Source organism: Hyla sarda, chromosome 2 (assembly GCF_029499605.1).
Source record: "Hyla sarda isolate aHylSar1 chromosome 2, aHylSar1.hap1, whole genome shotgun sequence".
Lineage (NCBI taxonomy): Eukaryota > Metazoa > Chordata > Amphibia > Anura > Hylidae > Hyla > Hyla sarda.
Genome location: NC_079190.1, coordinates 419,880,132 through 419,904,679, shown reverse-complemented (window position 1 = coordinate 419,904,679; position 24,548 = coordinate 419,880,132). Strand labels below are relative to the sequence as shown.

The window sequence follows — 24,548 nt, the reverse complement described above, 5'->3', positions numbered from 1 at the left end:
CACACCAGGGTATTGGAAAACAACAATGGTCTTTTTCAAGTGTTCCAAAAATTTTCCCTTTTTTGAAGTTGTAACAGGATTGGTGTCCCAAAATAGTCAAGAAGGAATAGCTTTTGTTGACATTGAAAAGTAAAAAAAAAATCATGGCAGGTTGTAAATGTTAAATATGTAGGCCTGGCTTGTAGTAATAGTAGATGAATATCAGTACACCTTTGGTGATGATTCATGTCAGGTTGGAATACTAGATGTAAAAGCTTTGTCATCGTGCATGCCGATATGAAGATGCTGCTGCTTCCCTTCCTCTTGTAGAAGTATCGCTGGCATACAGAGTGGAGCATTGCCTCAGCAAGGAGCAGAAAGTGCCCCCTTCCTTATTCAATAGGTGTTTGCTGTTTAAAAACCTTGGCAAGAATAGATAGTTCCTATAAAAATCCAATGTAGCCTCCTTCTCGTAAGGTGGAAAAAGTTCCCCCATTTCAGCATTATACCATGGGTCTATGAGTGATGCTATCTAGTATTCATCTCTTTCCTTCATTGGCACAATATGCCTGTCAGTGTCAGCGGGCAGTGGTAGACTAGTGGTAGTTGAAGCCAGCAGTCAGCGGGCAGTGGTAGACTAGTGATAGTTGTAGCAGTGCCTTGTGATGTCAGTCCATGTGGTTACAAAGAAATGTAATTCCTAAACTCCAGTCCTGGCCATGTCTTGTTTTATGTTTGCTGAGTTGCAACAGAATTGGTGTCTCACAATAGTGAAGAAGAAATAGCTTTTGTAAAAACTGATGAGTTGAAACAATTATCAAAAATTCTCCCTTTTTGGGAGTTGCAACAGAATTGGTGACAGTGACTCAAAATAGTAAAACAGAAATAGCTTTTGTAAACATTGAAGTTTTGAAAAAAAATATCAAAACTTCTCCATTTTTAGTATTTGCTAAAATATTTGTGTCTCAAAAACTGCATAGGTACACCACCAAAGGACTGTGCCTTACATATGAAAGAAGTTTTTTTTTCCCAAGCCTACAGTTGCAGCAGCGTTACTATTATGTGCTCCTTAGCTGATCCTACCAGTAGGCCTACATCCGGTACATTTGACAGATGCTCTGGATTTACCTCGGCTCCTCTCTTCTTTGCTGACAGCACCACTATCATCATGATCAAACTCCTACTCATTGTCACTGCTACTCCTCTCAGCATAAACTGACTGATCATGGACTCCTTGCTCCCTCTCAGCATTTCCACCATGATGCCTTACAATATCACCACTAAGCCTATCACCACAAGTTTCCTTAGTGCTATGCTTCGCCACTGAGTCTTGAAAATTTTGAAGACAACAGATTTTGAGATCAATAAATTTTGAAAATATTAACATTTTTATTGAGAGAAATACATGTCGATGTAGTAGTGAGTCTTGAAGTTGAAAACATTTTGAAAATTGAATTTTAACGTGTCCATTCCAGTGCACACAGTGAACATCATAGAAAGTCTAATTCATGAAGTGATGAGGTGAGTCTGACCTTCAAGCTTACAACAATTTTTCAATTTTCTTTTTTAGTTTTTTGTGTTTTTTGTTGGCTGATTTTTTGCTTTTTATTTAAAACAGAAAATACAGATAATGTGACATAAAAGGCATGATCAACTCTCACTCTCACAGCTAGACATGCTCTATATTTGGTTAAAAATACAAGAAACATGGTGTAAAAGGCCTGTTCAACTCTTACCGATAAAAATGTGTGTTTTATAGATATTCTCTGTTTTATAGTAAACCTACGAAATATAGGTAACTTAGCTACGAGCTTCATTCTCAACAGGGATATTTGTTAAAATACACGTCAGGCCACTGTACAGTGCTATGCTCAACTTGCTTTATATAATAGTTTAATAGCTTTCTATGGGCTCATTCTGCAGTCACACTGCTGGGATTTGTAGTGCTGCCACAGTAATTCAGGTCACTAAGGTTAGCCCACTGCACAATGCTTTTGTCACGATTCGGCTTCCAGGTAGTGGATCCTCTGTGCCAGAGAGGGATTGGCGTGGACCGTGCTAGTGGACCGGTTCTAAGCCACTACTGGTTTTCACCAGAGCCCGCCGCAAAGCGGGATGGTCTTGCTGCGGCGGTAGTGACCAGGTCGTATCCACTAGCAACGGCTCACCTCTCTGGCTGCTGAAGATAGGCGCGGTACAAGGGAGTAGGCAGAAGCAAGGTCAGACGTAGCAGAAGGTCGGGGGCAGGCGGCAAGGTTCGTAGTCAGGATGGGTAGCAGAAGTTCAGGTACACAGGCTTTGGACACACTAAACGCTTTCACTGGCACAAGGCAACAAGATCCGGCAAGGGAGTGCAAGGGAGGAGACTAGATAAAGGCAGGGAGCAGGTGGGAGCCAATTAAGCTAATTGGGCCAGGCACCAATCATTGGTGCACTGGCCCTTTAAGTCTCAGAGAGCTGGCGCGCGCGCGCCCTAGAGAGCGGAGCCGCGCGCGCCAGCACATGACAGCAGGGGACCGGGACGGGTAAGTGACCTGGGATGCGACTCGCGAGCGGGTGCGTCCCGCTGTGCGAATCGCATCCCCAACGGCCAAAACAGTGCAGCGCTCCCGGTCAGCGGGACTGACCGGGGCGCTGCAGGGAGAAAGACGCCGTGAGCGCTCCGGGGAGGAGCGGGGACCCGGAGCGCTAGGCGTAACAGTACCCCCCCCCTTAGGTCTCCCCTTTTCTTTGACCGGCAACTGCCTCCCCTGGGATGAGGACCCCGGGAAAGAATGGAGGGTTTCCTCAACGGCAGGCAGTACAGCAGGAGTGGGAATGGGGAGGGAGGGCAGAGGGCGAAGCCGGGCACGGGGCAGTGTGACACCAGGACGGGGGCCATGAGGAGGCACAGAGGTTTGCCTGACGGGACTGGGAGGGGGGGAGAGGCACTTCCTATGGCAGGCAGAGTCCCAGTTCTTTATCTCCCCGGTGGTCCAATCAAGGGTGGGGGAATGAAGCCGGAGCCATGGCAGACCGAGGAGGACCTCAGAGGTACAACTGGGGAGAATGAAGAACTGAATCCTTTCGTGGTGGGGTCCGATAGACATCAGGAGGGGTTCTGTGCGGTAACGCACGGTGCAGTCCAATCTGGCTCCGTTGACCGCGGAAATGTAGAGCGGTTTGGCGAGACGGGTCACCGGGATGCAGAATTTATTGACAAAGGACTCCAAAATAAAATTCCCGGAGGCACCAGAGTCCAAGCAGGCCAAGGCTGAGAGGGAGGAGTTGGCTGTAGGAGAAATCCGCACGGGCACCGTGAGACGTGGAGAAGAAGATTTAGAACCAAGAGATGCCACACCCACGTGAGCTGGGTGCGTGCGTGCGTTTCCCAGGCGTGGAGGACGGATAGGGCAATCCACCAAGAAATGCTCGGTACTGGCACAGTACAGACAGAGATTTTCTTCTCTACGGCGATTCCTCTCTTCCTGGGTCAGGCGAGACCGATCCACTTGCATGGCCTCCTCGGCGGGAGGCCCAGGCATAGACTGCAAAGGATGCTGTGGGAGAGGTGCCCAGAGATCTAAGTCTTTTTCCTGGCGGAGCTCTTGGTGTCGCTCAGAAAAACGCATGTCAATGCGGGTAGCCAAATGGATGAGTTCTTGGAGGTTGGCAGGAATCTCTCGTGCGGCCAGCACATCCTTGATGCGACTGGATAGGCCTTTTTTAAAGGTCGCGCAGAGAGCCTCATTATTCCAGGATAGTTCAGATGCAAAAGTACGGAATTGTATGGCGTACTCGCCAACGGAAGAATTACCCTGGACCAGGTTCAGCAGGGCAGTCTCAGCAGAAGAGGCTCGGGCAGGTTCCTCAAAGACACTTCGGACTTCAGCAAAAAAGGACTGGACTGTGGCTGTGGCAGGATCATTGCGGTCCCAGAGCGGTGTGGCCCAAGACAAGGCCTTTCCTGAAAGAAGGCTTACTACGAACGCCACCTTAGACCGTTCTGTAGGAAACAAGTCTGACAACATCTCCATATGCAGGGAACACTGAGACAAAAATCCACGGCAGAGTCTGGAGTCCCCATCAAATTTGTCCGGCAGGGACAAGCGGAGGTTAGGAGCGGCCACTCGCTGCGGAGGAGGTGCAGGAGCTGGCGGAGGAGATGGTTGCTGCTGTAGCAGGGGCAGAATTTGCTGTAACATGGCGGTCAACTGCGACAGCTGCTGTCCTTGTTGGGCAATCTGCTGCGATTGCTGAGCGACCACCGTGGGAAGATCAGCGAGACTTGGCAGCGGCACCTCAGCGGGATCCATGGCCGGATCTACCGTCACGATTCGGCTTCCAGGTAGTGGATCCTCTGTGCCAGAGAGGGATTGGCGTGGACCGTGCTAGTGGACCGGTTCTAAGCCACTACTGGTTTTCACCAGAGCCCGCCGCAAAGCGGGATGGTCTTGCTGCGGCGGTAGTGACCAGGTCGTATCCACTAGCAACGGCTCACCTCTCTGGCTGCTGAAGATAGGCGCGGTACAAGGGAGTAGGCAGAAGCAAGGTCAGACGTAGCAGAAGGTCGGGGGCAGGCGGCAAGGTTCGTAGTCAGGATGGGTAGCAGAAGTTCAGGTACACAGGCTTTGGACACACTAAACGCTTTCACTGGCACAAGGCAACAAGATCCGGCAAGGGAGTGCAAGGGAGGAGACTAGATAAAGGCAGGGAGCAGGTGGGAGCCAATTAAGCTAATTGGGCCAGGCACCAATCATTGGTGCACTGGCCCTTTAAGTCTCAGAGAGCTGGCGCGCGCGCGCCCTAGAGAGCGGAGCCGCGCGCGCCAGCACATGACAGCAGGGGACCGGGACGGGTAAGTGACCTGGGATGCGACTCGCGAGCGGGTGCGTCCCGCTGTGCGAATCGCATCCCCAACGGCCAAAACAGTGCAGCGCTCCCGGTCAGCGGGACTGACCGGGGCGCTGCAGGGAGAAAGACGCCGTGAGCGCTCCGGGGAGGAGCGGGGACCCGGAGCGCTAGGCGTAACAGTTTTGCTCAAATAGTTTGCATTGTATTTTTTAAAGCTTTCTGGGATCAGTAGTTCCACCGTGAATTTCTAGGTACACTGCTCTCTCTCAGCTTTTTCTCCAAGATAACAACCGCAATGTGGTGCATGAGGTTTTATCAGTCTTGTAAACCCACCCCTGTGATGTCTCCTGCTTTGCCTCGGAGCTGTATGCAAGCAATGATTGGCTAACCTGCAGTCATGTGATCTTACTGCTAGCTGCAAGGTATGCTGGGCTACCCTGAAGTTATCTCAGTGTTCCTACTTCCTCATCCTAACCTGACAAGGCAAACTTCTAAAGTTAGGCAAGCCTCATGTTGCTCAAAGGTCTGAGCGAGACCAGGTTCATCTCTGGTAAACGCCATTGTAATCCCTCATGGGCAGGGTCTTCTCTCCTATATATCAGTCTGTCACTTTCTGTTTTACATTCGTTATACTTGCATTTTTTATTTATTAGGTTTCATAAACCTTATCATATGCACAGACCCGTGGAACCAAGGAAACTATAATAATAATAATAATAATAGTTATAATAATACTCATTATCATAACAAAAACGACCCCCCCCCTTAGCTGTTTTTTTACTATTCTCCCTCGCAAAATGAGTTTTTTTATATACCCCAAAATAATATGTTAGAAATAAAATGAAAGGGTAATGACTCTCAAAATCCAGTGATGACAAAACAAAAAAAATGCTAATTTCCTCAAGGCCCAAAATAGCTGTATTCTGAATAGGGCTGAACTGCAATACCTGACACAGCCTTCAGACACAGGTGGAGCCTTTTTTGCTTAATACACAATTGTTCTCTGTCTAACCTTAAAGACTTTTGAAGGCTTGTATTACTCTCCTGGGTTTGAAAAGGACCTTGGTAGGTGCAGTAATACCCTTTGACATTTAGTGTAGAAAAATATATTATATGAATTATATACCAGCATTGTACATCAATGTAAAATAATTCCAGACTTCATTTATGATAGAGTCAATTCACAAGATAAATGAGCTGATATTCATCAGACGGCCTCATCCTCACTGTTATTAACTCCCACGAACAGGGCTCGTACACTGAGCACAAAGCCTGAAAATCACAATTCTATAGCTTTTGTTTGTCCCCTTTTATCCTTCAGCTTTAACATTCATCTAGTGTTTCGTTCCTTATGAGCATAAATGTTCTCTACGTTTTGTAACGTCTCATTCATTGTGATACACCAGCTGTCAGTGAAGCATACAAACAAGGACTGAAACCTGAACTTACTGTAAATTCCACGTCTGCTGGCAAAGGTGGAAACTGCTGTTTGAAAGTGACACTCCTCTATCAGGCTGAAATGAGGCATTGTGTTTCATGAATCCTGGAAAATAACCTCTGTCTGTCCTATTCACTACATCAGAAGACCAAATACAATTCAGGCAAAGTGGAGAGAAATTCAACTTTTATAGGGCAAGTTCTTTTTAGTTTTATTCTAATTGACGTGTTTTGTTGTTATTTCTATTGTGCTCACCTATTCACAAGCTCTAGATATATCTCTTTATCTCAATTTGTACCTCCCTCTTAGCTCCTGCAGCTCCATACTTTGGCACCATCTGGGTGAAGGCCAAAATCTGGCCTTACAGCTTGCACTGTCTTCTTCCTCAGTGGCGCATCACTGCGCATGCGCCATGAACTCATCACTAAGTGTGGTGGCAGAATTATGCTATTTTAGCAGCGAGATCTGATAAGTTAACAAAATCTTGTACATTCACATTCAATGCAATCTTGTTATTGAGCACAAGACTTTACAATTGTTCATCAAAGAATTGCGTGTAAAGACAGAGCACCGCAAGGGAAGCTGGGAACATCCGACTGGGTAGTCTGACTATTAAAGTACAATTGAATGGTTATTATTATTATTATTATTATTAAAATTATTATTTAAAAAATAATTCCTAATTCAATTTCATTTTAACCCCTTAAGGACTCAGTGTTTTTCAGTTTTTGCATTTTCGTTTTTTCCTCCTTACCTTTCAAAAATCATAACCCTTTCTATTTTCCACCTAAAAATCCATATTATGTCTAATTTTTTGTGCCACCAATTCTACTTTGCGGTGACATTAGTCATTTCACCCAAAAATCCACGGCGAAACGGAAAAATAAAATCAATCCGTAGAAAAGAGAAAAGAAAACCAGGGCAACTCACCAAATACGTAAACTTCAAGCTTCTTTATTGATCCATGAAGGGTATAAACAGTGCAAGACACGGGTGGACAAACAACAGGGGGACGTTCGTTCGGGGCTACGGTGCCGTTTCGCAAGATATGCTTCAACTGGCCCACATCGTCTTCCAGCCGGAAACACATTTAAATAACCCTCCCCTCCGTTGCCATAGAAATGAGCCAAACAAAAGGTAAGTGCAATTAAAAATGTTAAAAACAACTGTGTGATACTCCTAAGATTTTCATTTATGTTAGTAATGCACTGAGCTCAGTACGTTCATTGGGACCTAAAGGCCCCATTGCTTCCAACCGAAGAATCCATTTAGTTTCATTTCTTAACAGTATTTCTTCTCTATTTTTCCCAGCAATACCATGTTCGATCCTTTCAAGTCCGGCAAAACGGAATCCATATTTTTCTTTAGAATGAAATTCATTAATATGTTGAATAAATCTAGTGGCTCCGATGCCGGTCCTGAGGGATCGAACATGTTCGCGGATTCTGTGAAATAAGGGCCTTTTTGTCTTCCCAATATAAAATAATTTACATTTACATACCAATGCGTAAACCACATGGGAGGATCTACATGTAATACATTGTTTAACATTAATAGTATTACCTGCTAATTCTACAATTCTACATTTCATATTTAGAGAGCAAAATGAACATGAACCGCAAATAAAATTCCCTTTTGGGCGTAATTCAGACAGCCAATTCTGTCCCGCTGCGTTTTTTCCTTTTTTCAATAAGTCTCCAACTGTTTTAGTTTTTCTATATGTAACAATCGGTTTTTCATTAGTAATTACTGCTATGTCAGCATCTTCTTGTAAAATATACCAATTATTCGTAATAGCTTTTTTCACTACATTATTAATAGGAGTATTTGAAAAAGAAAAAACGCAACGTTTGTTGTTTTTTCTGTCTTTCGTTTTCAGCAAAACTTCTCTTGGTATTCGATCTATTTTCTTTCTTGCATCTAAAATTAAATTAAGAGGATAACCTCTCTGTTCCAAACGATACTGTAAGTCATCTGCCTGTTTTTGAAACAGTATGGGACTGCTGTTAATTCGTTTTAGTCTGACTAACTGACTGTATGGGATACTATTTTTGACCTGGGGGGGATGGGATGATTGATAATGTAACAATGAATTTTTGGCAATCGATTTTCTAAAACCAGATGTCACTATATTGCTATCCACAATATCTATCTGTACATCTAGAAATTCAAGATGTTGATCTCCAAATACATATGTAAAAAACATATTAACTCCGTTCACTTGATTAAGATACTCAACGAAGGTAGCAAATTCCTCCTGTGAACCATCCCAAATAATAAAGAGGTCGTCCACATATCTGAGAAAAAGTTTAATTTTACCAATAAAGGGGTTCTTGGATGTGAACACCCACTTGTCTTCCAACATGGAGAGGAAAATATTGGCATAAGCACATGAGGTGGGAGACCCCATGGCTGTACCATGAGTCTGTCTATACCAATCCCCTCCAAACTGGAAGACATTATTACTTAACACGAATGTAAGGGCTTCAGCAACAAATTCAATAAAGTCAGGTGACTTGCCCGTTTTCCGTAGGATAGTGGTCATAGCCTCCACACCCGAATCCAAAGGGATTCGGGTGTATAGGCTCTCCACATCCACGGAACACAGTTTTAACCCAGGCTGCCAATGAAAATTATTCAAAATTTTAATTAAATCTCCGGTGTCCCTGAGATAAGAAGGTAATTCTCTCAATAGAGGCGACACTAACCAATCAATATAACTGGACAAATATTCTGTCGGTGACCCAATCCCAGAGACAATAGGACGCCCCGGGGGCTGGGTCACCGACTTATGGACTTTCGGCAAAATATACCAAGAAGGCTTTTTAATGTTCCTAGGGAGGAGACGTTCAGCACTTTTTCTACTGATAACCCCTTTTTCATGAAATTTCCGAAGTAGCGATCTCAAGTTATTGATTATTTGTGGACAGGGATCTTTTTTTAATTTACAGTAGGTGTTCTCATCTCCTAACTGTTTAAGAGCCTCTGTATTATAGTCAGTAGTTTTCCACAAAACAACCCCCCCACCCTTATCAGCCTTGGTAACAACAATATCTTCCCTTTTTCTTAATTTATCTAGGGCTATTTGCTCTCTATCTGAGATGTTGCTCTGGACTTTCGGGTAAATGAGGGCTTTAACTTCTTTTAAGACTGACTTCTGGAATATATCAAGTGGACTCCCTGGTGTAACAGGAGGATTAAACACCGAGGGATTACCTCCTGAAAAAAACTTAGCACTAGTGCTATCTGTTCTGTCAGACACCTGATCATTAATATCAGCAAGGAAAGTGACTAAATCCCGCTCCTCATCATTAAATTCACTAGGTACACAAAATCCTAAAGGTCCTATTTTGCAGCTAGTTTCACCTTCGAGTACGATTACATTTTTATTTTCATTATTTACTGTAGAAAAAACTTTTTTTAAATTTAATTTACGGACACCCTTGAATAAGTCCTCTTGGAACTGGACATAGTCGAATTTTTCTCTAAGACCAAAGTTCAATCCTTTGTTCAATAGTGAGATCGTGTCCTCATCTAACTCTTCATCCGTGAGGTTCACTACTATATTTTCAGAAATTACTTGCGCCAAGTTACATTCTTGCGTTTGGGTATGCGTTTTCTCAGAATTCTTTGATTTTCCTCTCCCTCTTCGGGTTCTGGGTCCAAAGGGATTCCAGCAACTTTTTGTTTGATGTTCCCTGCATCTCCAGTCGATTCTGTTGAACCACTGCTGTCTGTGTCAGTTGTCATAAAATCCGAACTTTTCTTTTTATTTTTATTCCTGCGGGATTTAGTCACTTTCCTTGCTGATATTAATGATCAGGTGTCTGACAGAACAGATAGCACTAGTGCTAAGTTTTTTTCAGGAGGTAATCCCTCGGTGTTTAATCCTCCTGTTACACCAGGGAGTCCACTTGATATATTCCAGAAGTCAGTCTTAAAAGAAGTTAAAGCCCTCATTTACCCGAAAGTCCAGAGCAACATCTCAGATAGAGAGCAAATAGCCCTAGATAAATTAAGAAAAAGGGAAGATATTGTTGTTACCAAGGCTGATAAGGGTGGGGGGGTTGTTTTGTGGAAAACTACTGACTATAATACAGAGGCTCTTAAACAGTTAGGAGATGAGAACACCTACTGTAAATTAAAAAAAGATCCCTGTCCACAAATAATCAATAACTTGAGATCGCTACTTCGGAAATTTCATGAAAAAAGGGGTTATCAGTAGAAAAAGTGCTGAACGTCTCCTCCCTAGGAACATTAAAAAGCCTTCTTGGTATATTTTGCCGAAAGTCCATAAGTCGGTGACCCAGCCCCCGGGGCGTCCTATTGTCTCTGGGATTGGGTCACCGACAGAATATTTGTCCAGTTATATTGATTGGTTAGTGTCGCCTCTATTGAGAGAATTACCTTCTTATCTCAGGGACATCGGAGATTTAATTAAAATTTTGAATAATTTTCATTGGCAGCCTGGGTTAAAACTGTGTTCCGTGGATGTGGAGAGCCTATACACCCGAATCCCTTTGGATTCGGGTGTGGAGGCTATGACCACTATCCTACGGAAAACGGGCAAGTCACCTGACTTTATTGAATTTGTTGCTGAAGCCCTTACATTCGTGTTAAGTAATAATGTCTTCCAGTTTGGAGGGGATTGGTATAGACAGACTCATGGTACAGCCATGGGGTCTCCCACCTCATGTGCTTATGCCAATATTTTCCTCTCCATGTTGGAAGACAAGTGGGTGTTCACATCCAAGAACCCCTTTATTGGTAAAATTAAACTTTTTCTCAGATATGTGGACGACCTCTTTATTATTTGGGATGGTTCACAGGAGGAATTTGCTACCTTCGTTGAGTATCTTAATCAAGTGAACGGAGTTAATATGTTTTTTACATATGTATTTGGAGATCAACATCTTGAATTTCTAGATGTACAGATAGATATTGTGGATAGCAATATAGTGACATCTGGTTTTAGAAAATCGATTGCCAAAAATTCATTGTTACATTATCAATCATCCCATCCCCCCCAGGTCAAAAATAGTATCCCATACAGTCAGTTAGTCAGACTAAAACGAATTAAGAGCAGTCCCATACTGTTTCAAAAACAGGCAGATGACTTACAGTATCGTTTGGAACAGAGAGGTTATCCTCTTAATTTAATTTTAGATGCAAGAAAGAAAATAGATCGAATACCAAGAGAAGTTTTGCTGAAAACGAAAGACAGAAAAAACAACAAACGTTGCGTTTTTTCTTTTTCAAATACTCCTATTAATAATGTAGTGAAAAAAGCTATTACGAATAATTGGTATATTTTACAAGAAGATGCTGACAAAGCAGTAATTACTAATGAAAAACCGATTGTTACATATAGAAAAACTAAAACAGTTGGAGACTTATTGAAAAAAGGAAAAAACGCAGCGGGACAGAATTGGCTGTCTGAATTACGCCCAAAAGGGAATTTTATTTGCGGTTCATGTTCATTTTGCTCTCTAAATATGAAATGTAGAATTGTAGAATTAGCAGGTAATACTATTAATGTTAAACAATGTATTACATGTAGATCCTCCCATGTGGTTTACGCATTGGTATGTAAATGTAAATTATTTTATATTGGGAAGGCAAAAAGGCCCTTATTTCACAGAATCCGCGAACATGTTCGATCCCTCAGGACCGGCATCGGAGCCACTAGATTTATTCAACATATTAATGAATTTCATTCTAAAGAAAAATATGGATTCCGTTTTGCCGGACTTGAAAGGATCGAACATGGTATTGCTGGGAAAAATAGAGAAGAAATACTGTTAAGAAATGAAACTAAATGGATTCTTCGGTTGGAAGCAATGGGGCCTTTAGGTCTCAATGAACGTACTGAGCTCAGTGCATTACTAACATAAATGAAAATCTTAGGAGTATCACACAGTTGTTTTTAACATTTTTAATTGCACTTACCTTTTGTTTGGCTCATTTCTATGGCAACGGAGGGGAGGGTTATTTAAATGTGTTTCCGGCTGGAAGACGATGTGGGCCAGTTGAAGCATATCTTGCGAAACGGCACCGTAGCCCCGAACGAACGTCCCCCTGTTGTTTGTCCACCCGTGTCTTGCACTGTTTATACCCTTCATGGATCAATAAAGAAGCTTGAAGTTTACGTATTTGGTGAGTTGCCCTGGTTTTCTTTTCTCTTTTCTACGGATTGTTTGCATTGGACTTTGCTATTACCAGTGAGCACCATCAGACGTGGTTGAGCCAGCAGAGGCATTGGATATCAGGTGCTAACAATTAAGGAAGCAGTGCCGAGTTTGTTCTTTTCTACTATTGAATATTGTCTATGGAAAAATAAAATCATTGTGCGACAACATTGAAGAAAAAACGCAATTTTGTAAATTTTGGGGGCTTCCGTTTCTACGCAGTGCATTTATGACACCTTAGCTTTATTCTGTAGGTCCATACGGTTAAAATGATATCCTACTTATATAGGTTTGATTTTGTCGTACTTTTGGAAAAATTAAAACTACATGCAATTTATACGTTTAAAAATGTCCTTTTCTGACCCCTATAACTTTATTTTTTTTCCACGTACGGGGTGGTTTGAGTACTCATTTTTTGCACCATGATCTGAAGTTTTTATTGCTATAATTATTGTTTTGATCAGACTTTTTGAACGCTTTTTATACATTTTTTTAATGGTATAAAAAGAGACCAAAAATACGCTATTTTGGATTTTTGAATTTTTTTTACGTGTACGCCATTGACCATGCGGTTTAATTAACAATATATTTTTATAGTTCAGACATTTGCACACGCGGCGATACCACATATGTTTATTTTTATTTACACTATTTTTTAATGGGAAAAGGGGGGTGATTCAAACTTTTATTAGGGAAGGGGTTAAATCACATTTCTGAACACTGCACACACTGATCTTTTACACTGATCACTGGCATGTATTAACATGCCATTGATCAGTGTTATCGGCGATTGACTGCTCCTGCCTGGATCTCAGGCACAAAGTAGTCATTCGCCGATCGGACACCGAGGAGGCAGGTAGGGATCCACCCGGTGTCCTGTAACGCTGTTCAGGACGCCGCAATTTCATCACTGCGGTCCCGAACAGCCCGACTGAGCTGGCGGGATACTTTCAGTTTCACTTCAGACGCGGCAGTCAACTTTGATCTCTGCGTCTGAAGGGTTAATACAGGGCATCACTGCGATCGGTGATGGCCGTTGATGGCCGCCGGGACCGACCCGATATGATGCGGGGTCATATCGCGGGAGCCGGCGCAGGACGTAAATATACCTCCTGCGTCGTTAAGGGGTTAATAATAATAATTATTATTTAAAATAGTTTTTTTTTACATTGATAGGCAGGGATATTACATTTCACTAATATAAACAGCTACCCGATGATAGCTCCTCTTTAATATTACTTACATTGTAGTAAACAATATATATATATATATATATATATATATATATATATATATATATATATATATGTGTGTGTGTGTGTGTGTGTGTGTGTGTGTGTGTTATAGGCACATGGGTCTCTTTGTACTTAAAGGATTTCCATATCCTAATGGATGAATACATTGAAGAGATACTGGGACGGGCCCCAGAGACTTGTTTGTCTGCTCAAGTCATTTGGTGTGCCAGTGTGTACTCCGGTTTCCTAGCAAGGGATTAGGGACAGTGTCTTTTGTTGGATGAATGCGAGAGAAGCTAGTAGAGATATACTGGATGTCTACGGCAGGAGAAATCTCACTGTCTTAAAATTTCACTAGAAGAAAATTATCAGTCTTGACACATTTATTGGCAGAACATTGGTAAGGCAGTTCGCTTTTCTTTGTTGGCAACACCAATATATTTATATGTGTGTGTGGGTTTTTTTTATAGAGGAAATTAGGAAAATGAACTCATCTCTGTGGGCAGCAGTCTCTTTTACATTGTTTATTGGAGCAGATGGCTTTGAGCGTGGTTATAGTGCTGATTGTATCGACTGACATGGCTATTCATTCAGTGAAAGACAAGAAATGTGTGGCTGACCCATGTAGACGTACAGAGCTGTCATGTCAAACTGCAGCCAGTTAATAGTTCAGAATACCTATTATTAACAATGTATACTAATCACACTGCCATATTACGATGCTATATATCTTGTATTTATCTCCTTTTTATCTTACAATTTATTTTTGCATTTTAAATGACAAAGGATCTGTTTACACTGGCTTTGGAAGTTCTGTGGGTCCGTGGTGGTTATGGCGGATCTGTCGGACTGATTTGGATAGATCTGCTATTGATATTAATTGATCTATCGTGTGTTTGTTACGGGAAGGAGTAGTGTAGTTTGCTGCCCTTTTCTTTCCTAGCTAGAAGAGTGATCAAAAACTTGACATAACCGACTCTGACACCAGTGTGAACGGAACAAGTATAAAGTCAATTAACCGTTATGTTTATAGTTCATGTTACATACTAGTTCTATTTCTGGATATATGCTAATGTACAATGATACTCAACATAATGGGCGACATATAGCAATTTGTGATATCACATATTGTTGTGTGTCGCTAGGTAAATGCCGAATAAATAATCCGACCAAAATATTTCAAAGTTAATTATAGAAAACAGTGAGAATGATAATTTGAGTGAAAATCTTCCTTAAAGGGGTACTCCGGTGAAAACCTTTTTTCTTTTAAATCAACTGGTGGCAGAAAGTTAAACATATTTGTAAATTACTTCTATTAAAAAATCGTAATCCTTCCTGTACTTATTAGCTGCTGAATACTACAGAGGAAATTCTTTTCTTTTTGGAATGCTCTCTGATGACATCACGAGCACAGTTCTCTCTGCTGACGTTACTATAATAATAATAACGCTTTATTTATTGTTGTCCTTAGTGGGATTTGACCCCAAGTCCCCAGTACTGCAAGGCAGCAGTGCTAACCACTGAGCCACCATGCTGCCCTTAGCTTACATCTGCTATGCATCTGCTATGCATGGTTGCTAAAATGGACAGAGATGGCAGCAGAGAGCACTGTGCTCGTGATGTCATCAGTGTTCCAAAAAGAAAGGAATTTCCTCTGTAGCATTCAGCAGCTAATAAGTACTGGAAGGATTAAGATTTTTTAATAGAAGTAATTTACAAATATGTTTAACTTTCTGCCACCAGTTGATTTAAAAGAAAAAAGGTTTTCACCGGAGTACCCCTTTAATATGGAGGAGCTGCATGTTAGGTAATGGATAGGTAATGGCTAAATACATTAAGAAAGATAAATACAAAACAGAGGAAACAAGTGGCACCGATACGGTGCCACTTGTTTCCTCTGTTTTGTTTTTATCTTTCTTAATGTGTTTAGCCATTACCGATGCTGCCTAGTTCTCTATGCTGTTATGTTACAATACTGTATTGTGGACCTCTTTGGATATTGTTAACCTGCCTGGGGTACTGTATAATAACAGCTATATGCAACAAAATGGGTTGACATCTGATCAAGTAGTGTTCCACTACTTTTATTATCGGACAGTACAGGGGTGGATTGCAGGCGTTCATTCTTTACTGTTTTGCTTGCATTTCTAGCATGTGGCATGCATAATTTTACTTGTGTACAGATTTATATAGACTCCTAAGACATATACCGTATTTTTCATCATATAAGACGCACCGAATTTTATAGGATAAAAATCTAGAAAATAAAGATTCTGAACCAAATACAATGTAAAGTATAGGACAGTGATCTTCAACCTGCAGACCTTCAGATGTTGCAAAACTACAACTCCCAGTATGCCCGGACAGCCGTTGGCTGTCCGGGCATGCTGGGAGTTGTAGTTTTGCAACATCTGGAGGTCTGCCGGTTGAAGATCACTGGTATAGGAGGTAGTACTCACGTGTCCCCGTCGCTCCGGACCCGTCACCGCTCTTCACCGATGCCCTGGATGTCGCCCTCCATCTCTGTCGCCGCGTCCCCGGGGTGTCCCCGTTGCTCTGGAACGTCTCTGCTGCCGGGTATCCTCGCTCTCCGTCGCCACCATCACGTCGCTAGGCACACCGCTCCTATTGGATGACGGGACGGCGTGTGCGACGACAAAGAAGGAGAGTGCCGGACACGCATGGGATCCCGGCACGGAGCAGACACCGAGGAGGCAGGTAAGGTCCCTCCCGGTGTCCTGTAAGCTGTTCGGGATGCCGCAATTTCACCGCGGCGGTCCCGAACAGCCCGACTGAACAGCCGGGTTAGTGTTATTTTCGTTTCAGACACGGCGGTCAGCTTTGATCGCCCTGTCTGAAGGGTTAATACAGGGCATCACCGCGATCGTTGATGTCCTGTATTAGCCGCGGGTCCCGGCTGTTGATGGCCGCAGGGACCGCCACGATAGGACAGGTATTTGGCTTATAAGACGCACTAAAATTTCCCCCCCAATTTTGGGGAAGAAAAAGTGCGTCTTACACGGCGAAAAATACGGTACTTATAGAGGAATCCTGTGTATATGTATGTTTAGTGTACAGTAGGTACAGAAGCAAAGTATCCAGTCCTATAGGGATCTAAGTTCAGTTCAGTACAACTACTGGAATGTCCTGCACTGCGGTCATACAAAGAATGCTGAATTACAGGCAGCTATAACTGTCTTTAGGCTGGGTTAGACCATAATGATTATTATTATGTTCAGAAATGTCCGACCGTAGCGTTAATAGCTATATCTTATGTACAGTCTGACAATATTCTTCAGTACAGATCATTCTCTGACCTGCTAAAAATAAATGAGATTCTTCCTATGGGCTTGGTGTAAATGTCTGCAACCAAAAGCCCCCCCCCCCATAAGGAAAAATATTTTCATTCCATAAAGTACAGAACTGACAGTGAGTTATCATTCCACTAGAATCACAAGAGTTGGAGCGCTGCATAAATTATATTATAAACAGCACCACTCTTGTCCACAGGCTGTGCCAGGTACTGCAGTTTCATGTAAATCCTTTAAAATGCATAATGGCCATTTGAAAACCTCCTTAGAAAAAGTTATTGCCCCTTATTCTCCCCTTTGTCTGTTTGGTAAAGAATTATTAGTAAGGTCACCACCTAAAGAAATTCAAGTAATGCTTTCATCTCCTTAAGGATTTGATTCTGGTGATAACGCAGAGATAACATTCATCCTAAGACTTTTCCTTTTGGAACAGCTTTCGCTCCACAGATTTTACAGGCACGCACCTCTGGTTGCTCTGTGTAACATTTTCTTTTATTATTGCTAGGAAGTTTATTACCTTGAGATATTTGCTAGATGTATATACGTGCTGTTGTAAAGTTCGATCTCGGCCAAATGTGTCTGTGGCCCTTATAAACACCCTGGAGAGCGCTGTGCGCAATGATGAAAGTGTTTAAGTCATAGACCAGAATAATTCTTTTCTAGGTGTTTGTAGATTATGGGGGAGATGTACAATTGTCTTTAGAGTTTTTTTTTTTTTGTTTTTTTTTAGTTTTTTTTGCTTATACAGTGGTCCCTCAACATACGATGATAATCCGTTTCAAATGGACCATCGTTGAAACCATCGTAGGTTGAGGGTTCCGTGCAATGTAAAGTATAGCACAGTGGTCTACAACCTGCGGACCTCCAGATGTTGCAAAACTACAACACCCAGAATGCCCGGACAGCCAACGGCTGTCCGGGCATGCTGGGTGTTGTAGTTTTGCAACATCTGGGGGTCCGCAGGTTGAAGACCACTGTTAGAGGAAGTTGTACTCACTTGTCCCCGCCACTGCGGACAGTCACCGCTCGTCACCGCTGCCCGGGATGTCGCCGTCCATCGCTGTCTCCGCGTCCCCGAGGTGTCCCCAACGCTCCAGCAAGGCCTCTGCTTGCCCGGCATCCTCGCTCTCAGTCGCCGCCGTCACGTCGCTACGCACGCCGCTCCTATTGGATGACGGGACGGCAAGCGCAGCGACGTGATGACGACGATGGAGAGCGCCGACGATGCAGGGGATCCCGAAGAGGACGCGCCAGAGCCCCGAGGACAGGTAAGTGATCGTCAGCGGACCACACGGGGCACCGTAAACGCCTATCCGGTGGCAGCTGAAGCAGTCTGCGCTGCCGGATAGCCGTTTATGCGATGGCCCCGACATACAAAAGCAGCGGATGTTGATGCTGCCTTCAACACGCCATGGCCTTTGAGAGGCCATCGCATGTTGAAATTATCATATGTCGGGGCCATCGTAGGTCGAGGGGTCACTGTATTTGCTTACATTACATGAAATGTTGCATGTGCGCCTAAGCACTTTTTTTTTAAGCTACAAAAAATCTTATTAAAGTCAATTTCAGTTTTCACTTAGCAGTGGTTACGGATTTATCAAGTGTTAATGTTGCACAAAAAAGTCGTAAACCCCTCCAAAAGGCTTCAAATCTACACCAGCCCAGACCCGGCTGACAAAATTGCCTTTGGAGAGCACTTTTAAATAGTCACACACAAAGTCGCAGCTGCGGCAAATTAATACTCCTCAAGAATCCTGAACGACGTTCCAGCCTAGTTATTATAACAGCAGAGGAGAAGGGGACGTCAAATAAAAATGTTCAACTTTCACTTGACAGAAGTTAAAGGGGTTATCCAGGAAAAAACTTTATTTACATATATACATATATATATATATATATATATATATATATATATATATATATATATCAACTGGCTCCAGAAAGTTAAACAGATTTGTAAATTACTTCTATTAAAAAATCTTAATCCTTTCAGTACTTATGAGCTTTTGAAGTTAAGGTTGTTCTTTTCTGTCTAAGTGCTCTCTGATGACACGTGTCTCGGGAACCGCCCAGTTTAGAAGAGGTTTGCTATGGGAATTTGCTTCTAAACTGGGCGGTCCCCGAGACACGTGTCATCAGAGAGCACTTAGATAGAAAAGAACAACCTTAACTTCAGAAGCTCATAAGTACTGAAAGGATAAAAAAAAAAATTATAGAAGTAATTTACAAATCTCTTTAACTTTCTGAAGCCAGTTGATATATATATAAAAAGTTTTTTCCTGGATGACCCCTTTAAGTTATGGTACCTTTTAAGGCCTGACTGAAATAGATAAGATGAGCTTTCAATACCCAATTTCGTATTTTCAGATCTACTATAATTTAAAGGAGAAGTATCATGAACATAAACTTAGGGGATAAGTTTTAGATCCCAGGGGGTCCGACCCCTGGGACCCCACAATCTCCTGAATGGAATGAGGCCCCGACTCTCTCCAAAAATGGGGCGTGTCAACCCTACACAAAGTGGCAGCTGACATGCCCCCTTCATATATTTCTATATGAGAGCCGAAGATAGTGGGGATCAACACGCTCCATTCCTGGAGAGAGCCGGGTCCCTGTACAGGAGATCGCTGGTGGTCCCAGCAATCGGACCCCCTGCAATCTAAAACGTATCCCCTATCATGCGGATAGGGGATGTTTTTGTTCATGATATATCTCTTTTAAGTGAGGATTCTCTTAAAGGGGAACTCCGGTGACAACAAGTAGAAAACAAATGTTTTCAAATCAACTGGTGCCAGAAAGTTAAACAGATTTGTAAATTGCTTCTATTAAAAATCTTAATCCTTCCAGTACTTATCAGCTGCTGTATAAAACAGAGAAATTAGCGAATTTCTTTTCTGTCTGACAACAGTGCTCTCTGCTGACACCTCTTTCCATATCAGAAACTGTCCAGATTATAAGCATATCCCCATAGAAAACCTCTCCTGCTCTGGACAGTTAATGACATGGACAGAGGTGTCAGCAGAGAGCACTGTGGTCAGGCTGGAAAGAACTTCACAAATTTCTCTGTAGTATACAGCAGCTGATAAGTACTAGGGTTAAGATTTTTAAATAAAAGTGATTTACAAATCTGTTTAACTTTCTTGCACCAGTTGATTTAAAAACATTTTTTTTTCTATCAGAGTTCCCCATTAAGTATTTTTTCCTGCAAAATCCTGCAAAAAAATGTTTTGTTTTCGGAAACAGATTGTACATAGTTACTAACACTATTCCCAGTGCAGGAATATTTTCAATGTATATTAAGGGTGAACTTCTCACCGGATCTGGTCTTGAGCCCACTTTAGCAATCCTATAATACATCATTTAAGGCAGCATATAAAAAAAAGCACTTATATTCACACTTCTGCAATGTTGTGGTATAACACTTTTCTAAAGCAGTAAGAAAGGTGTTGTACTGAAACATTAAGAAGTGTAAATAAAAGGCTTTTTGGATGTGCTGACTTGGATTACTTATCATACATAGTTAGTAACATTTGGTCTAGTAAAGTCAAACGGCATGCTGAGGGTACTCATATACATATATTAAAGGGGTACTCTGGTGAAAACCTTTTTTCTTTTAAATCAACTGGTGGCAGAAAGTTAAATTACTTTGATTAAAAATTCTTAATCCTTCCTGTACTTATTAGCTGCTGAATACTACAGAGGAAATTATTTTCTTTTGGAATGCTCTCTGATGACATCACAAACACAGTTCTCTCTGCTGAGGTTATTATAATAATAATAACACTTTATTTATTGTTGTCCTTAGTGGGATTTGAACCCAAGTCCCCAGCTCTGCAAGGCAGCAGTGCTAACCACTGAGCCACCATGCTGCCCTTAGCATACATCTCCTATGCATGGTTACTAAAATGGACAGAGATGTCACCAGAGAGCACTGTGCTCGTGATGTCATCAGTGTTCCAAAAAAGGAATTTCCTCTGTAGCATTCAGCAGCTAATAAGTACTGGAAGAATTAAAAAATTTTAATAGAAGTAATTTACAAATTTCTTACTTATGACTACTAAGGAAAGGGTTATATTATACAACCCTGAAACGCGTCTAGTCGTTTATGCACATTTACTGGCATAGTATTACCCTTAAAGAACTGTGCCCAAACCTCAAGGCCGGTTATCTTTTATGAACTGTACCATTATCAGCGCTCTTACTCTGCTACCTACCCGGTCCAACAGTCCAGATCCATTCCGGTGCAACCATCCCGGTGCAGCCATCCCGGCTCTGACCACAGCTGACGTCAGACGCCGGCAACACGAGGTGAACTTCCAGCCTTCCAGTATACGGTCCTGTTTACCAACCAGCAAAGCGGTGAGGAATACCAACTCCAGCGCACGCCAGCGTCAGCAGTCCCCGGGCATCATTGTGATCTTCGGCGCCTGCCAGCGCCTCAGCCGTCAGCGACTGCCACCGTTCTCAATCGGACAATACTGGACCAGGCTCACGATTGGAAGCGCCCCACAGAGGACTGTGTGCACCACAGATACCCCGTCATTGCGGGAACAATACCCAGCGCTTGAGTTACCATTCAAAGACCGGTAACAATTTCTAATATTAAAGACTGTTTGCTACTGTATCTAAAAGGGACATATCTACCCTAAATACTCAGAAGAGCAACTCTTTAATATATTTGTTTGGTACAGATCTTACTCTGCTATTTTATTATCCTATGCCAGGATTATAGTTTTAATTACTATTGCCTAAATATATTGTTAGGTTGCCTTTTAATATGTATGTTCTTCTCACAAGGGCCTTGTGAGAAGTACCTAATCTTATTCATATTTTATAATAAATATTGATTATTATTGAAGCACGATCCACGTATATCTATTCTTATTTACTCACCTAGAAGGTCCGGGCTATATTGTGTATTTTTTGGTTTTCCCTTTTCTAGCAATTAAGGCATAGTTGCTTGCCCAGTTTGACCTCGGTGCGTATTAGTTGTGAGCTGCACATACCTATATAATTTTCTAATTTACAAATATGTTTAACTTTCTGCCACCAGTTGATTTAAAAGAAAAAAGGTTTTCACCGGAGTACCCCTTTAAAATACTTTTTTATCCTGTTTTATAGTAGTGATTTACTAAATAAATAAATAAATGTGAATGGGGTGGAAGCCAACTGTAAGGCTATGTTCACACGACAGAATGTCCGCACGGTGAATCTCCATGTTGACATTTCGCAAACTGTGGAAACCACAAAGGAATGCGCCATCTCATAGATGGCTATGCATTCTGTTCGGGCAGGCCACAAGGAATGAACGTGTTCATTCTTTGTGCAGATACGGAAAATTGAATTTCCGTGCCATAAACATTTGGCACGAATATTCCGCTGTGTGCACAGCGCAGCAGAGTCCCGTTGAATTCAACCGGACACTGCTGCAACGGAATATCCATGCCAGATTCCAATGCAGAATCCGTCACTGAAATTCTAACATGTGACCATGGCCTAAAAGTGGGTCTTAGGCAGTGTTTCACAATAATTGTGTCTGTTACAAGAATACAACTCTCGGCATGCCCAGATAGGCCTTTTTAAAGAAATTGGCACACATGGCATAAACGAGGCAAAACTATTTTGAGAATGTGTGTTGTGCCACAAACAATATAGCGCATTTTACACAGAAAAAAACAAGCACATTCAGAAAAAAATAATAATTAATTAATTATATACATATATATATATATATATATATATATATATATATATATATATACATATCAAAAAATGTATACATATGTATATATCTTTACAAAATGTATACAAATGTGTGGCTATAGGTTTAACATACACATTTTAAAATAGTATTTGTGTGCAAAAGAAACCCTTATGTTTGTCTACATTTTGATGGTATGTTTTTAGTACAAGCGAAACATACACTAAAATTGTGATGTGAAACCAATCTATGACACAGGTGAAGTACAATTATAATTTGTTCCACCCCTGAAATACTGATCTATAATAGAGACCATGGGGTAGAATGGTTAAAACTTGACCAGAGGAAAAGTGGACCAGTTGCCCATAGCAACCAATTATTGTTTCTTTCATTTTTGAAAAGGCCTCTGAAAAATGAAAGAAGCGATCTGATTGGTTGCTATGGGCAACTGGTCAACTTTTCCTCTACACAGGTCTTGATGAATCTCCCCCCCATGATCTTGCCTAGTGAAAGTGGCCTAAACATGAGGAATATTATAGTTTCTATAGTTTCTTTATAGTTCACACAGGGGAATGTCCAATACGGATATTCCATTGCAGCAATAGGATTAAATGGGATTCTCCTGCACTGTTAACATGGTGGAATTTCCGTTGCAGAAACATATTCCGTGGCAGATTTTTTGTGGATTTCTATGAGACAACGCAGTTCCAAGCAATCCTAGCGCCCGCTTGATTATTCAAATGTACAGAATGGGGGAGATTTATCAAAACCTGTGCAGAGGAAAATTGAACCAGTTTCCCATAGCAACCAATCAAATCACTGCTTTTATTTTCCAGAGACATTTTCAAAAATGAAAGAAGCAAGTTGATTGGTTGCTATGGGCATCTGGTCTTTTTTTCCTCTGCACAGATTTTGATAAATTTCCCCCAATGTCCGCACGTGTATTCCGTCTGCACATTTTACGGCGTGTGATCATGGCCTAAGACTGACGGTTGGGGCAGGAAGATAAAAAATCCTATTTCTTATAAAGCGCACAGGCCAAACTTTTCTCCCAGACGCTACACGGTAGCTTTAATACAGCGTGTCCCTAGGGTACCGCAGATAATAACACTTCAAGTGTCCACTGAAAGAGAACAAAGAAAGGAACCATTTATCATGTAGTTACCGAGACAGATAATTTGACAGCGGCTATTTTATTTTGACTGGATGCCTTGGAGCGAAGGGGATCATTTTATAAAATACTGTAATAATGGGGAAATGCAATTTGCATTTTAAAAAGAGACAAAAATTTGCTGGTGCTCAGAAGTGCCAACAACGATTATGCTGATGATAATCCTCGCTTCAATTTAGTATCTGGTGTTAACAAAGATGTATTTCTCCATGGAGAAGTAAGGAGTGAGATTATAGAGCACTGTGCGCTGCAGCCTGGCGAACAAGGCATCTTCCTAATTGTCAGCTTAATGTTCTTAAATGGGCACTGTTATCTTTATTTTATTTTTTATATGTTGTACTACTAATGTAGTACAACATGTTCCTAATATACTTACATTTTTGTGTGTGTCTAAATGGCTTATTTTTGCCCTTGAAAAGCGGGCCACTAGAAGTCTCCCTCCTAGTGGCTGGCTGCAGAGCGGCTGACATCACCGCTGAATTCGGAAAGATCCCGGCCGGGCATCAGTCCGAATTCTGTCAGCCAGCACTCGCTCCCTGCCTGTCAATCAGACAGGCGGGAGTGAGTGCTGTGAATGCCGGGGCATGTACACCCAGCATGAACAGACTGGTGGCAGGCAGTGCGCGCACTGGTACCAGGTCTCGGCAGTGACATTTTGCACGGCAGGTCCGGTGAAGTTCCTATACTCCTCC

The 24,548-nt window shown here is 42.1% G+C and overlaps 1 protein-coding gene across 3 annotated transcripts in view; it reads left to right on the top strand.

The window, feature by feature from the left end:
• The window catches only part of MID1 (midline 1), a 465,347-nt gene that overhangs the window by 148,356 nt on the left and 292,443 nt on the right, over positions 1-24,548 (top strand). Inside the window, exon 1 of one of the 3 annotated variants that reach the window (XM_056558890.1) lies at positions 13,935-14,073. The exons of the other annotated variants lie outside the window; for them this stretch is intronic. The gene's annotated coding sequence lies outside the window, so the exon portion shown is untranslated. Of the gene's footprint in view, positions 1-13,934; positions 14,074-24,548 lie in introns of those variants that run through there. 3 annotated transcript variants of the gene reach the window in all.